Below are 15,814 nucleotides of genomic sequence, written 5' to 3' on the forward strand. Positions count from 1 at the left end.
AAAAATGTTACAGTAATACATGTTATAGAATATAGCTCTCCTAGCTGGGAGACTGAAATTCTTTTCAAACAATTGGCACTCCTAGTTTGGTAAGTGAGAATTTTCATGTCACGAAACTCTGCTGTATAAGAGACAAACCGGGTCTCGTACAATAGAGAAAACAATGACGTTATGAAAGACAGAAGCTGATGAAAATTATGTTGAAGTATTGCAGTCGTCATAGTAATCTCATTAAGATATAGTCTCTATTTGTGTGATATAGTCTATATATTTGTGTGATATAGTCTGTATATTTGTGTGATATAGTCTATATATTTGTGTGATATAGTCTATTTGTGTGATATAGTCTAAATATTTGTGTGATATAGTCTGTATATTTGTGTGATATAGTCTAAATATTTGTGTGATATAGTCTAAATATTTGTGTGATATAGTCTGTATATCTGTGTGATATAGTCTATATATTTGTGTGATATAGTCTATTTGTGTGATATAGTCTATATATTTGTGTGATATAGTTATATATTTGTGTGATATAGTCTATATATTTGTGTGATATAGTCTATATATTTGTGTGATATAATCTCTTTGTGTGATATAGTCTGTATATTTGTGTGATATAGTCTATACATTTGTGTGATATAGTCTGTATATTTGTGTGATATAGTCTATATATTTGTGTGATATAGTCTGTATATCTGTGTGATATAGTCTATATATTTGTGTGATATAGTCTATTTGTGTGATATAGTCTATATATTTGTGTGATATAGTTATATATTTGTGTGATATAGTCTATATATTTGTGTGATATAGTCTCTTTGTGTGATATAGTCTGTATATTTGTGTGATATAGTCTGTATATTTGTGTGATATAGTTATATATTTGTGTGATATAGTCTATATATTTGTGTGATATAGTCTCTTTGTGTGATATAGTCTGTATATTTGTGTGATATAGTCTGTATATTTGTGTGATATAGTCTATTTGTTTGATATAGTCTATACATTTGTGTGATATAGTCTCTTTGTGTGATATAGTCTGTATATTTGTGTGATATAGTCTATATATTTGTGTGATATAGTCTGTATATTTGTGTGATATAGTCTATTTGTGTGATATAGTCTCTATATTTGTGTGATATAGTCTATTTGTGTGATATAGTCTATATATTTGTGTGATAAAGTCTATATATTTGTGTGATATAGTCTATTTGTGTGATATAGTCCATTTGTGTGATATAGTCTGTATATTTGTGTGATATAGTCTATTTGTGTGATACAGTCTATATATTTGTGTGATATAGTCTGTATATTTGTGTGATATAGTCCATAAGTGTGATATAGTCTATATATTTGTGTGATATAGTCTATTTGTGTGATATAGTCTATATATTTGTGTGATATAGTCTATTTCTGTGATATAGTCTAAATATTTGTGTGATATAGTCTATTTGTGTGATATAGTCTATTTGTGTGATATAGACTATATATTTGTGTGATATAGTCTGTATATTTATGTGATATAGTCTATATATTTGTGTGATATAGTCTATTTGTGTGATATAGTCTATATATTTGTGTGATATAGTTATATGTTTGTGTGATATAGTCTATATATTTGTGTGATATAGTCTATATATTTGTGTGATATAGTCTCTTTGTGTGATATAGTCTGTATATTTGTGTGATATAGTCTATATATTTGTGTGATATAGTCTATTTGTGTGATATAGTCTAAATATTTGTGTGATATAGTCTGTATATTTGTGTGATATAGTCTATATATTTGTGTGATATAGTCTATATATTTGTGTGATATAGTCTATTTTTGTGATATAGTCTATATATTTGTGTGATATAGTCTATATATTTGTGTGATATAGTCTATTTGTGTGATATAGTCTATATATTTGTGTGATATAGTCTATTTGTGTGATATAGTCTATATATTTGTGTGATATAGTCTGTATATTTGTGTGATATAGTCTATATATTTGTGTGATATAGTCTTTATATTTGTGTGATAAAGTTTATATATTTGTGTGATATAGTCTATTTGTGTGATATAGTCTGTATATTTGTGTGATATAGTCTGTATATTTGTGTGATATAGTCTATATATTTGTGTGATATAGTCTATTTGTGTGATATAGTCTATATATTTGTGTGATATAGTCTATACATTTGTGTGATATAGTCTGTATATTTGTGTGATATAGTCTATTTGTGTGATATAGTCTATACATTTGTGTGATATAGTCTGTATATTTGTGTGATATAGTCTATTTGTGTGATATAGTCTATACATTTGTGTGATATAGTCTATTTGTGTGATATTGTCTATATATTTGTGTGATATAGTCTATATATTTGTGTGATATAGTCTATTTGTGTGATATTGTCTATATATTTGTGTGATATAGTCTATATATTTGTGTGATATAGTCTATTTGTGTGATATAGTCTAAATATTTGTGTGATATAGTCTATTTGTGTGAAATAGTCTATATATTTGTGTGATATAGTCTATTTGTGTGATATAGTCTATACATTTGTGTGATATAGTCTCTTTGTGTGATATAGTCTGTATATTTGTGTGATATAGTCTATTTATTTGTGTGATATAGTCTTTATATTTGTGTGATATAGTCTATATATTTGTGTGATATAGTCTGTATATTTGTGTGATATAGTCTCTTTGTGTGATACAGTCTATATATTTGTGTGATATAGTCTTTATATTTGTGTGATATAGTCTATATATTTGTGTGATATAGTCTATATATTTGTGTGATATATTCTATATATTTGTGTGATATAGTCTATATATTTGTGTGATATAGTCTGTATATTTGTGTGATATAGTCTATATATTTGTGTGATATAGTCTATTTGTATGATATGGTCTATTTGTGTGATATAGTCTATTTGTGTGATATAGTCTATATATTTGTGTGAAATAATCTATATTTTTGTGTGATATGAAGCTGAACGCATTTGATGCTCGTTAGTTTGCCTGTTTGTTCCGTTGTTGTATACCTTGTTCTCATTTGAGAATGTGCCAGTACTTACTTGGATTGACCTAGATTTACATGGTAGGTGTCCTTGATTAAGAAAACGCTTACTTTTCCGGAACACCTGTTCATATTTTTCTCTTGTACTTGTTCAGGAGTGCCCGTTTTAATCTTTCCTTTGTTCATATATTACCCATGTTTTATTGACGTTGACTTTGGATTATGCTTATATTGGCATGTTGATGTTCTTGTTTTATGTACAATTCGATCACCTTCTTTATGAAAACAGACGAACTGGAGTTTTACAGCAAAAATGAATACCATCAATATATCGTGAAAGTATCTCATTACTTAATGTAATGTGTTACGCTGGGAAAATTATAGAAACTTTACACTTTACTCAACTTTAATCAACTTTACCTATGTAAAATTATTGTTAACAAAATATTAATGTCCAATGCCAACATAATCAGAACAGTCCAGAAAATGAAATGGACATATCAAACTGATAACATTTAATGTTGTTAGAGAAAGGTGTTCCAAGACAAACTTGTCTTTGTCTGTCTTCAGTTTCGTCATTGATATGTCACATGACCGTCATTGCACGATAACTAGTCTCAATCCATGATATTAGGCATGTGTTGTCTTTCATACAACACCGGACGAGTTTTGAAATAATATAACACGCCTAAGATATCTACTGATAACAATAGATATACACAACTTACTAGACTACCTTAAAGCTGTCGATTTGTTCCAAAAAGACATAATTTCCCAGTGTCACTTTTCATTTTAGGTATAACTGTAACTGAGCTGACGTATGTTTCTTATCCCGTTTTATACTTATATGTATGGTACTGTTTTCTTTCATTTCTTTGTTTACTTTCGTTGTCCAACATTTACCAGTCCAGTGTTAAAATATATTATGAATACATGTAATTGTACTAGTACTTTCAAGAAAACCGTTTTCAATTTTATTGTTTCTTCACAAAATGAAAATTATGTGATAAAACAATATGCTATTTTCTTCACTAAAACTTGCATGAGGATTGTATGAATTATCATCGATTGCAAATAAAACTCTGTTCATGTTTGTTTTATTGGTTAATAGACCGGCGTAGCAATTTCTTAGAAAAGTAGTTCAATAAAGAAATAGAAAATCCCTTTTTGTTAAATTTGTTATTTTGTCTAAAGATATAGTTCCAAAGTCACTTTATTTACATCTTTAAAATATATTTATCAAAACTAAAAATATACGCCGAAAATATAATCGCGATTAGTGAACAGTAGTCTAGGCGACCTCTAGACGCAATATGTAATCCTGAAAAACACCTCATGAATATAGTAAAGTAGATATTCTTTGTATCAAATCAAGGTTGTCAAGGAACGCAATTAATTTATTAATTATATCGATAAATAGTATATCTAACTTTTTGTTTGAAAACACGTTTTATAAAGAACGTAACAAACAAGACACGTGTTGATGTGTACATATTATCAAGAAATTCGTCAAAGCCAACTACACATAGTACATACACTTTGCTATGTTAACAATTTCCTTGTGTGTGACGGTATGTTGTGACGTCACAGTGATAACGAAAGGCAGAACCACCTTGAGATAGTTACCATCATAGTGTACACACGACCGTGACAGACAGTGCAACGATCAACAACATTACACATCGTTGTTCTAAAGTGATTGAAAGGAGTTTGGCACACAAATATTTAGTTTTAAAAACCACACATTGCATTGGCCGGGACCTGGAACTGCCGTCTCAAAACTTAGAATTGTGTGAAAACCGACAACTGTTACATACAACGTTTTCTTAACATGTAGATACACATAGATCTGCAGTTCATACGTCATACCTAGTCTACAGCTAGTAGAACCTATCTTAAACTCGCGGCCTCGAAGTTTTGTTACAAACTGCAGCAGCTGCAACCCTGACAGTGCATACCAATGGTGTACTGGATTACTGGAGTATTCACCAAAAGAATTGCTGTACAGACCATGAACATAATCCTACGTAGAAAATAGATCTGAGAGTTATCGATTTACCCACAAAGCCTGACAGTTAGCTCACGTTTTCATGTATATCTAGTCGTAAAGAGCGATGGTAATATAAACCCACCCGATTATACGGGGTGGCTACGCCCTATGATGGATCAAGTCGCGCGCAAAAGCGAGCAACTTTCAGATCAATAATACGAAATGGTAGAGAAAATGGGTTATAAATCCACAGCAAAGTTTATTATCAAGGAGAATATACATATTTTTATTATCTTTTTTGCTGCTTCCGAAGCCAGAATAAAATCGCGCAAAAACAGAAATCAGGGAAACCAGGAGAATAAAACGATAACGAAAACAGGTATTATTTAATCAATCTAAATATGCATATTTTGTGGAAATGAAAATTTCGGTAAGATTGCAAAAATGAACTAATCGGGAAAAGACATTAGGGTAAATGTTATTAAAGGACACACAGAACTACAAGTGAAATATTTATCTATAGATACCAGTTTTGTACGAAACGTTTAGTGCTATCATATTCAGCACGTGTGTTCCTAGTGACAAGGCCTTTCCGATGGTACCCAAATTTTTAATTATGTGACCTTGTCCGCAACCTTTGACCTACATTTTGGAGTATAAAAACATTACCATAATGAAGACATAAGTGTTTCACAAAGTGTGCATGCAATTAGCACATGCCTTGCACAGCACAGTTTAAATGCCTTTTTTCAGAATTTAGTTGCAACCGGGGCATAGTGTTTCATAAACACATCATAATTAGTTTATTTTCAACATCATTTGTAACTACTGTATAAGCAAAGTTTATAATTTTGGCCATGACAGACCCTTAGTTTAATACTGAAAACTTAATACTAAGTTGTATTCTGCACAATCAGGTATTATTTGTTACATGTGGCATACTGCCTTAAGGTATAAATATGATTAGTTTGGTTAAAAACTGCATCCTTTAGATAAACATGTAGGCTTTATTGATTAGAAGTAATACCTGCATTTGTATACACAAAAGTTAAGTTGAATCCGCTCGAGCTTATAAGCAGATGACGTCACTTTTCGTAACTTTTATATTGCTCATGGAAACATATGTGCGACCACAAGGAGCGTCTAGCCATCCTAATTCTATACAAATATGGTCACGTGTTTCCCTAACTAAGCAATGATTCAGAAGAGTTAATAAACACAGGGTATTTTTAACGATTTATTTTTCTACATACGTGTACATCTTCTGTGAGTAGATATACACAACGCAGACATACTTTGTTTACATATAGGGAAATATTGATGTAATGACCTTTATTTGTAGACAGATACAAAGTTAATATCTTACCTAATAGCACATAAATATCAATATCGGACACTTTGTTTGTTTATACATCTTAAAGTAAACAAACTAGTCATTTCCCCACGTTAATAAACCGTGAAACCTCGATATAATGTCCCTTGTTTATGATTATTTTGCTCACTGATGTTACTGCTGTCATTTTTACTATAAAATTCGATAACCACTTGATATATTTCATTACAATGACGTTTTCACTGTTATTTATATAAAAATAAATATTTCTTTATAGTGTGCCCTTCGTTAATAAATGATAATACCTCGATATAGTGCCACTTGGTTACACACAATAACACCTCGACACAACACCTCTCGGTTACATTCAACCGTAAAGTTTATACATTACGTATCACCATTGGACCAGTTAGTTGTTATGAACGAAATATGATATTCCCTGCTATCATAGCTGGCACTGGACTTTGTAAATAAACTGCTTTTAATTAACAATAACGCCGAAACACGTTATTCATATTGCAACTTATATTAATCACTCTTGTTGGTCCGTATGTAAGAGCACAAGGGTTCTTACTCCTAGAGAAAGCCAGAGTACCCGTGAAAAACCTACACGTGAACCCCTACCTGATGCCATCCATGCGATGACAAAAGAACCAAAGTGTCCCAATGAAAACGGACATGTTTAGATAACATTTCATTGGATTTGTTTTGATTTTTGTCTTAAAAAGAATTGGATTAGATGTTTGTTCGCACAATTTCTGAAACTTGTGTACTCAGGGGAGATAACAACTCGAGCTGAGAAATCCTCAAAACAATTTGGAAATCATACTGGATATGTATTGGGTATCCTATGCCCTAAGCATGGCCGACGATATGATGCAATGTCTTTCTATACTTATCTATTACGTACCGAGTGTATAAGGATCTGTATAATGATTTCTTATCTTATAATTTGCACATTACGGATGAAAATATTTTCAAAGCTACGCAAATTACCGGGAATAAAACTTGGTGAAGCTGCTCGATTTGAAAATTATTTTTCTCATCCGAACCAACTGCCGGTCTATATACCGTTTACACTCACCACCCCCGTTGTGATACACTTGCCCAGGGACCTCATGGTGTTGAAAACAATAAAAAAAAAACAACCGTTTAACTTCACATAATGGAAAAAAATAAATGTACCACACAGACGCACGCAACGATGGCTTCTGGTTCAGGATAATCAGAACTCTTTGGAATTTTAAAAGGTTTGCTTTATATATTAAGTACTTGTAATATAGAAGATTTCTAAAAACAAAACGATTACGGTTTGGCATTGAATCGCCGTCTAAATATCATGTTGATGTATTTGCCGTTTGTCTGAAGAGCAGGACCAGAAACAATTGGCAAAAGTCTTTCATCATTTTCACATTGAGTGAATAATATTGACAAACAAAGGATTGGAATAGACGAGTACTTAACCAGGCACATTTCGCGTGCGTGACATCATCGTTGATATGAAACCCCCAGTTTTTGTACTGAATAAAAAAACATGAAAGTCAATATTTTTAATAAAACTGATAACAAATCAGCACAATTATGTTGTTATGAGAGCAAAAAAATCATTAGTAATATAAAGCGATAAAGTTTCGACAACGCCACGGTATGTAAGCAGTCAGAGATCAAATCTTTCGAAATGCAAGGAAGTCAAGAGTGCCAAAGAAAACGCAACTGTCTCATTTCAGAATGAAAGGCCCAACGGGAGCCAAGGAAGGTAAATGATATGACGTCCGCGCAATATTTTGGCTGCTTTATGTCTGAAGCTCACAGCCAATAAAGCTTCCGCCACGTCGCTGACGGGAAATAGTCCAGTCTGTGTGTTGTATGACAACGCCAATATTACTCTGGAACGCTTTAATTTTCAGGGTTGTTAGCTTTACATAAAATTATTGCTGTTTTCCTTCTAACAATCAGTGACTGTTTGATATTATTACAACCGGGGAAATGTATTGTGGTTAAGCTTTCTAAGACAGGAGGTACACAATTACGACAATTGAATATATCTAAATCACTTCCTCCAATTTGCAATGGTTTGGAACTGTTTGGCCAAGCTAACCAAATGCCTGCTTTCTAGTTTTGTTATCAAAACACAGGCTTCATTTGTGTTGAGGTTTCCGTTGTCCCGTTATCGCGGAACTGCTGTGCTTGCTAGGGCAGCCAAACGGATAGGGAAAAAAGACAATTTATAAAATCCGATGTCGTTTAGCGTTGATCTTCTGCTTACGGGCCAATGTAAATAGGGACACGGTATTACGGCGGCGTTCCCGTAGTCTTACAACGGAATTACGAAAACCTATTTTTATTGTCTTGCCGTCATAAAACACTTAATTTATTCAATACATACAGTTATCGATAAGGGTTAAACAGATTGCCTAGAACCAAGAATATAATTGTAGGGCTGCAGAGGAAGCTTACAGACAAAGCAACCATCAACGGAATATAAAAACTAAGGAGTCAGCTCTTTGTAAAACGCGCTAAAGCATGTCAGATTCTGAGCTTTCCGAGAATAAAAATGGCACCATATGGTTATACAAATAAAGTGAGCTGATAAAACAGTAAGGAATGAGTTTTTTCTTTGACTCAACTATTTGAAACCCGTCAAAGAAGATTTTTTTATTATTATTATTCAGTTTCAATATTCGTTTGAAGCAAACGTGTCAAAAACAGGCAGGATTCATGATTGGTTTATTAATGGGTACTTCACAATGCCACGTCTCCCTCACTCAGACAATTATATAGGATTTCAGTGTTTGATGATATCAACATCCAAACTATTTAGTATTCTATAATAGGATCTTCATTCAATGGCCTATTCTCTTTCAGCATGTTATGTTCATCTAAGCTCCAGATTCCCTAGTTTTCACTTAATATCAGTTTTGTGTTTCGGTAAAAGCTTGTTTATTGTATTTCATAGCACAGAAACCGGGAAAGTCATGTTGTTAGATAGAACGAAAAACCCTTTTTGGTAATGAGTGGTTTGTGTTTCTTAGGGATCTAACACACGGACTTGTGATATCGTACACGCTTCACTTAAATTGTTCTAGATGGGATGTGTCGGACCTCCTGTATGTTGTTCACTTATGTATTCATCTGGTCTTACAAAAAATCTCGACTGAAAAAGATGTAAGGACAATTCTAAATCTTTCACATTGGCATGAATTCTTATCAAAACGTTCCAGTAAATGTAGCTCACTCATTACGAAACCGATTTAAATTTTGAAAACACCGTTCGTTTGCCTATCTATCCGTTAGCAAAGAGGTGTATATATCACTGATTTTCTCCAATAACTCTGATTTGGGCGATGATAAAAACCGAAGCAATATATATATATATATACAAAGCGAAACAATATATTACCTATAAAAATATTACCAAATATCCCCTTCATTTCTACTGGGCACGATTCTATAATCAGTGACACAATTACGTTCATTGAAGATTGAATCTCCTTTAGGTAGACAGCAAAAAACCTTCCGGCTAGCTTCCCTGTCAGAATAGTATGCGGTGAAACGTTAGGAACAATATGTAATACTGTTTATAGGTACGAGGACAATAAAATGTCCCACGTATAAAACATACCAAAGATAACGGTAGGCTTTTTTAACTGTTGTTATGGTAACCCGCCATTGTTATGACAGATTTCAGAGGAAAACAATTTCCATAAAATATAACTGCATTGTGAAATAATAAAAACAATAATTATTTTTTCGGTCAATGATAGATTTTAGACATATTGTCAGGTGTCTCTTTCAGGTAACCATAGTAACGGCATCTGAATAAACCTTGCCGAAGTTATCAAATCAGCAAATGAGTGACCGGAATTCTGTTTCATCTAAATAGAACTTGTCCTAATTAATTGAGATTTGGTAAAATATGGTGTCCGCTGGGGATATTTCACTTATAGCCGCTGGCAGATGAAAGAAATATCCAGGTATTTTGGTTCGTGGGGAAATGTATAGATTTAACAAATTTTAATATCTGTGGGCGGATTTACACAGGTGTGAAATGACGGGTTTTTTCCCTTAGTGGGTAGTTAGTTTCACTTGTAAGCTGCCGGTTGTTGACTTTTGAAGGCGATGGTAGTCCGAGATGCCACTTAACCTACTAAGTTATGTCATTTGTATCCTGTGGCAGGTACAGTTGTGGAATTGCACGACGTTACACGATGTTAGCACGGTTTTTGCACGATAGGAAAAACTGAATGAAAAAGAAATTGCATATTTGTCGCACGTTGTACGGTTCTATCGCACAGATGTGCGATTCTACACACGTAATACAAAGTACTCTTTAATACGGAATACAAAAGCTACGCACACCTGGAATAAATACTTAATAGGAAGAAAAAATAATAACCCTAGATATACAAAACGGATGAAAAAGAATAAGGACAAACTGTTATCCAGTACAAAATTCAATCCATTCTCGCTTCATTACTGTACCGTAGTAAATAAATGGTACTTATATGTATGTTTTGGTCTTGAAAAAGACAGGGATGAGAAAAGGAAAAAGTGTATTATATTGTATATATTGAACTATTTCAGGGAGGACTAATGCCGGCAGAAATTGCTTCTGATATTTCATCGTATACAGGTAAGGGAAAAAACTGACCTGACGGAATGATGAGTTCAAACTGACATCAGTGACCTGTATCAGACGGAGTATGTACCCCTGTGAGTAACCTCTCCACTCGTGCCTCGGTTTGGAGCAGACGTGAATTTGTGATTGGATTACAAGTTGGCGGGAAATATGTCAATCACCGTATCACCAGATTCATTGATTTTCGTTGTTATGTAGATTTCCGAACAAGCGAATCCTGTTATGTACTTCAAAATATGGCACGAGTGAATTCTCCGAGTTGGAAAGTCACGTCCGACATTACAAAGGGCTTTGTCTCGTAATGGACACTAGGACGTTGGTACTCTATTTGCGCGTGTCCCCTAGTTTTGTTAGCTGGGATATCTGAGTCTGACAGTGTTAACCTGACATTGACGAAATGGTAATTAAATATTTAACACTTCAGATCAAATGAGAGCCCCTTATGTTCAGTTACGGCCATCTTGAAACTGAATATTTGTTTACAGCTGAAGATATTCGATTTTTGAAAACTACAACTGAATGAACGTTTTCATCAAAACTGAACAAAGATGTTGTAAAGTCTCGCAAGATGAATATTAAAAATCAAACACTACAAAGGGTATTGGTAATATATACTAAACTATAGCTTGAATGAAACTCCGTACATATTGAAATCAGGCACAATAATGTAATCCTACTTTGTAGGTAAACGCCGATGATTTGGTTACAGTCGCCATACTGAGAGCAAACCACTTGTTAGTAGTGAATGTATGGTGGAGACGGCCAACCTATACATATCACAATATCGCGCCACCTATAGTATCTCAAGCGCATCTTGTCACTTTTCTAACGGTTCCACAGAGTCTAGCAAACATTTACTTAGTTAAAACTTGGTTTATACGTAAGAGTGCGCGTGCGTCAACGTTATATGATATATGAAGCGGGCGTTATGGTGTTTGTTCCCCGTTGTGCTGCTAGCGGGGCCGTCACTGGATCGCGTGAGCAGAGTCAATATGATTTCGGATAGAAATACTCAAAACATCTGAGATGGGGAGATAACTCGTTATCGCCGTTCATGCTATCCGTACTTACGACCACTTGATCTGCATTTATTTATAAATAGACAACACGTGTATACGTTGGTAAGTGGGGAACCCGATAAATCTACGAGTGTACAAAATATCCGATTTTGCCTACTTCAACCTGTATATTATATATACAGCCGGTACGGTGTCTGGAACGACTATCATTCCCGTAATACTATGTTTGAACTGGAATGATAACAGCTTTAACCATATCTCTTCTTATCTTCCCAAATGTAAAACAGAATCATTACTTAGACTTACACAAGTTAACAACATGAAAACATATACATTTTGATTCATAACCAACATTTAGAAATTAGACTGAAAAGTGATATGAGACGTTGAAGTACATGTAAATAGTATGTATGAATACCATATTATTTAACACATGTTTAAAAATTTAGCTGATATAATTATATTCATCACTTATATTTCGTTTATTTCAAGGCACTGAGGGTTTGGGGTTGTAATCTCTAAGTTTAGGATTCAGCCACACAGTCTAAACGTTGAGACCGGTAGATACCATGGTATACCCAGAGCTCTAAGGTATTGTATATTATGTGACAAAAGAGAAATGGAGGACGAGATTCATTTTATTTTATTATGTCCAACATACTCAGATTTAAGAGCATTATATATTAAACCGTATTATTATCGACGTCCATCTGTACATAAATTAACTGAATTATTGGCAGTTAAAAATGTTAAAACGCTGAGAAACCTCAGTAAATACTTAAGTTATGCTTTGACAAGAAGAACTTTACTTCTTAATGCTAGAACAAGTTAGTAAATTTGAGTGTTTATAAATGAATGTAGAGGTTTATGTTTTAACTGTGTCTGTTGTGTTCTACGCCATGTTTATGATATTGGTTTTAATTTTTTCGACTGATTTGAATTTGAACTGATTTGAATAAAAGTTGCTGCTGCTGCTGCTGATGATGTTGATGATGAAATGACGTCGATGATGATGATAATTGATGTTGTTGTTGATGATAAGTAAGATGATGATGATGATGATGATGATGATGATGATGATGATGATGAATTGATGATGATGAATTGACATCGATGATGATGATGATGATGATGAAATGACGTCGATGATGGTGATAATTGACGTTGTTGTTGATGATGATAATTAAGATGATGATGAATTGACATCGATGATGATGATGTTGATGATTAATTGACACCGATGATGATGATGATGATGATGATGATGATGATGATGATGATGATGATGATGATGATGATGATGATGATGATGATGAATTGACATCAATGATGATGATGATGATGATGATGATGTAAGGCTTGACTATTTTTGTAATTTAACTACAAATTATATAACTGTATTATAAATCCGTAAAATTGTCTGTATCCAATAAGTTGATTACAATTTTTTGTATCTCATAAGTTAGAAAACTTGTGAGATCAAATCGAAATTAATTGGGAAACAATTGCTACTGTCAGAATACCTGATGAAATTATTTACGTTTTAATTGTGTGTAGTGTTCTCCACCGTCATGTTGCATAAACTGTATTGATATTGTTGTGTACCCTGATTTGTAAATCCTATATGCTGTACTTCATTCGGAAATAAACTGAATTGGATGCTGCTGTGAGTTTGGGGTGGGAGGAATGAGGTGCGTCGACGGCAGGTTGTCGAGATGGCATTGCCTTGGAGGATTCAATAAAGAGATGGCCTGCCGTGGAGGGATGGGCTACCGTGGAGGGATGGACTACCGTTGAGGGATGGACTACCGTTGAGGGATGGACTACCGTGGAGGGATGGACTACCGTTGAGGGATGGACTACCGTGGAGGGATAGACTACCGTGGAGGTATGGACTACCGTGGAGGGATGGGCTACCGTGGAGGGACGGACTACCGTGGAGGGATGGGCTACCGTGGAGGGATGGACTACCGTTGAGGGATGGACTACCGTGGAGGGATGGACTACCGTTGAGGGATGGACTACCGTGGAGGGATGGACTGCCGTGGAGGGATGGGCTACCGTGGAGGGATAGACTACCGTGGAGGTATGGACTACCGTGGAGGGATGGACTAACGTGGAGGGATGAACTGCTGTGGAGGGATGGACTGATGTGGAGGGACGGGCTACTGTGGAGGGATGGACTACCGTGTAGGGATGGACTACCGTTGAGGGATGGGCTACCGTGGAGGGATGGACGACCGTGGAGGGATGAACTGCTGTGGAGGGATGGACTACCGTGTAGGGATGGACGACCGTGGAGGGATGAACTGCTGTGGAGGGATGGACTACCGTTGAGGGATGGACTACCGTGGAGGGATGGACTGCTGTGGAGGGATGGACTACCGTGGAGTGATGGACTACCGTGGAGGGACGGACTACCGTGGAGGAATGGACTGCCGTGGAGGGATGGACTACCGTTGAGGGATGGACTACCGTGGAGGGATGGACTGCCGTGGAGGGATGGACTGCTGTGGAGGGACGGGCTACCGCGGAGGGATAGGCTGCTGTGGAGGGACGGGCTACCGTGGAGGGATGGACTGCCGTGGAGGGATGGACTACCGTGGGGGGATGGACTGCTGTGGAGGGATTGACTGCTGTGGTAAGGGATGGATTGCTGTGAAGGGGGTGAACTTCCAGGAAAGGGGAGGGGGAAGCTGGCGGGATTGTCTGACTTGGAACGATTTTCTGCCTAGAGCTTTACACACTGAAGAAATATAGTAAAGAACAGAAGGAGTCAAAGTATAATATCGTTGACAATGTGTACACTTTATATCTAAACATTGATGGGGTAACAGGTAACACATGTATCGTGGTTGTTTGCGTATTATATCGGAAATAGTAATCTATTTTAACCACTCTATTACTTTAGCCGGTCCATACACTGTATCTCATTCTGTTACCAGCTGTGACATCACAAAGTACACATATAATCGATCAGATCGGTCCCAAACTCACTCCTTCAATTCAATTTTTATAATTGAGCAATATACTTGAATTCCACTTATTGCCAATTGTTTGCCATAATGTCAATAATGTTTTCCTGGATATGAATGAATATCCTCCATTTTATGGTCTGTAACTTGATTCCGAATGGAAATCCATTCGGCATATTTGCATGTAAACTTTTTTCTGTAACTATACGGGGGACATTAAGGTTAGTTTGATTTTCAAAAGTTGTGCAAATATTTTTCAAAAGCACGGTATTGTTCATAGTCTGTATTTTCAGGATAAATGCAACGTGTGAAAGATTTGTTTCTGTCATATTTTAAACACCCCCCCCCACCCCAAAAAAAGCAAACAAAACAAAAAAAAAAAAAAAAAAACAAAAAACAAAAAACAAAAAAAAAAAAAAGATCAAGATCAGCGACCTAGAAAAATGTGTTGAATTGTTCCTCCCACCAGTCATTCTGGTTGATAAATATCTTTCCTATTTGTTTCGCGTTTTAACATCCAAATCGCATTGAAGCACAATCAGGAGACAAACCAATGGATTAATACAATGGTTTCCTTATAATTTCATGACCAGCAAATCAAATGAGCAAAACAGACGCTTTTCCTGGAAATCCGGAAACGAGGAAGTTAATGGTCCAGTAACAGAACAGGTTTGTCAACTAGGATTCTGTTTCTACACGCTTGACTTTGTAATAACTTTCGTGAAATTTTCTGATTACTAAAGTTGTAATATCAGATTTTGTATAATCAACCAGAAGTGAAAAACCACACATTTTTTCAATTCAACTAGCCCGAGACGAGGTAGAATGAAAACTCCAATAC

The 15,814-nt window shown here is 35.1% G+C and overlaps 1 protein-coding gene across 1 annotated transcript in view; it reads right to left on the reverse strand.

Moving 5' to 3' along the window:
- Positions 1-15,814, reverse strand: part of LOC132557630 (innexin unc-9-like) — a 106,727-nt gene that overhangs the window by 24,181 nt on the left and 66,732 nt on the right. The window lies entirely within an intron of this gene.

Source organism: Ylistrum balloti, unplaced genomic scaffold (assembly GCF_031769215.1).
Source record: "Ylistrum balloti isolate Yb309-2 unplaced genomic scaffold, AGI_CSIRO_Ybal_v1 Utg370702, whole genome shotgun sequence".
NCBI classification, from domain to species: domain Eukaryota; kingdom Metazoa; phylum Mollusca; class Bivalvia; order Pectinida; family Pectinidae; genus Ylistrum; species Ylistrum balloti.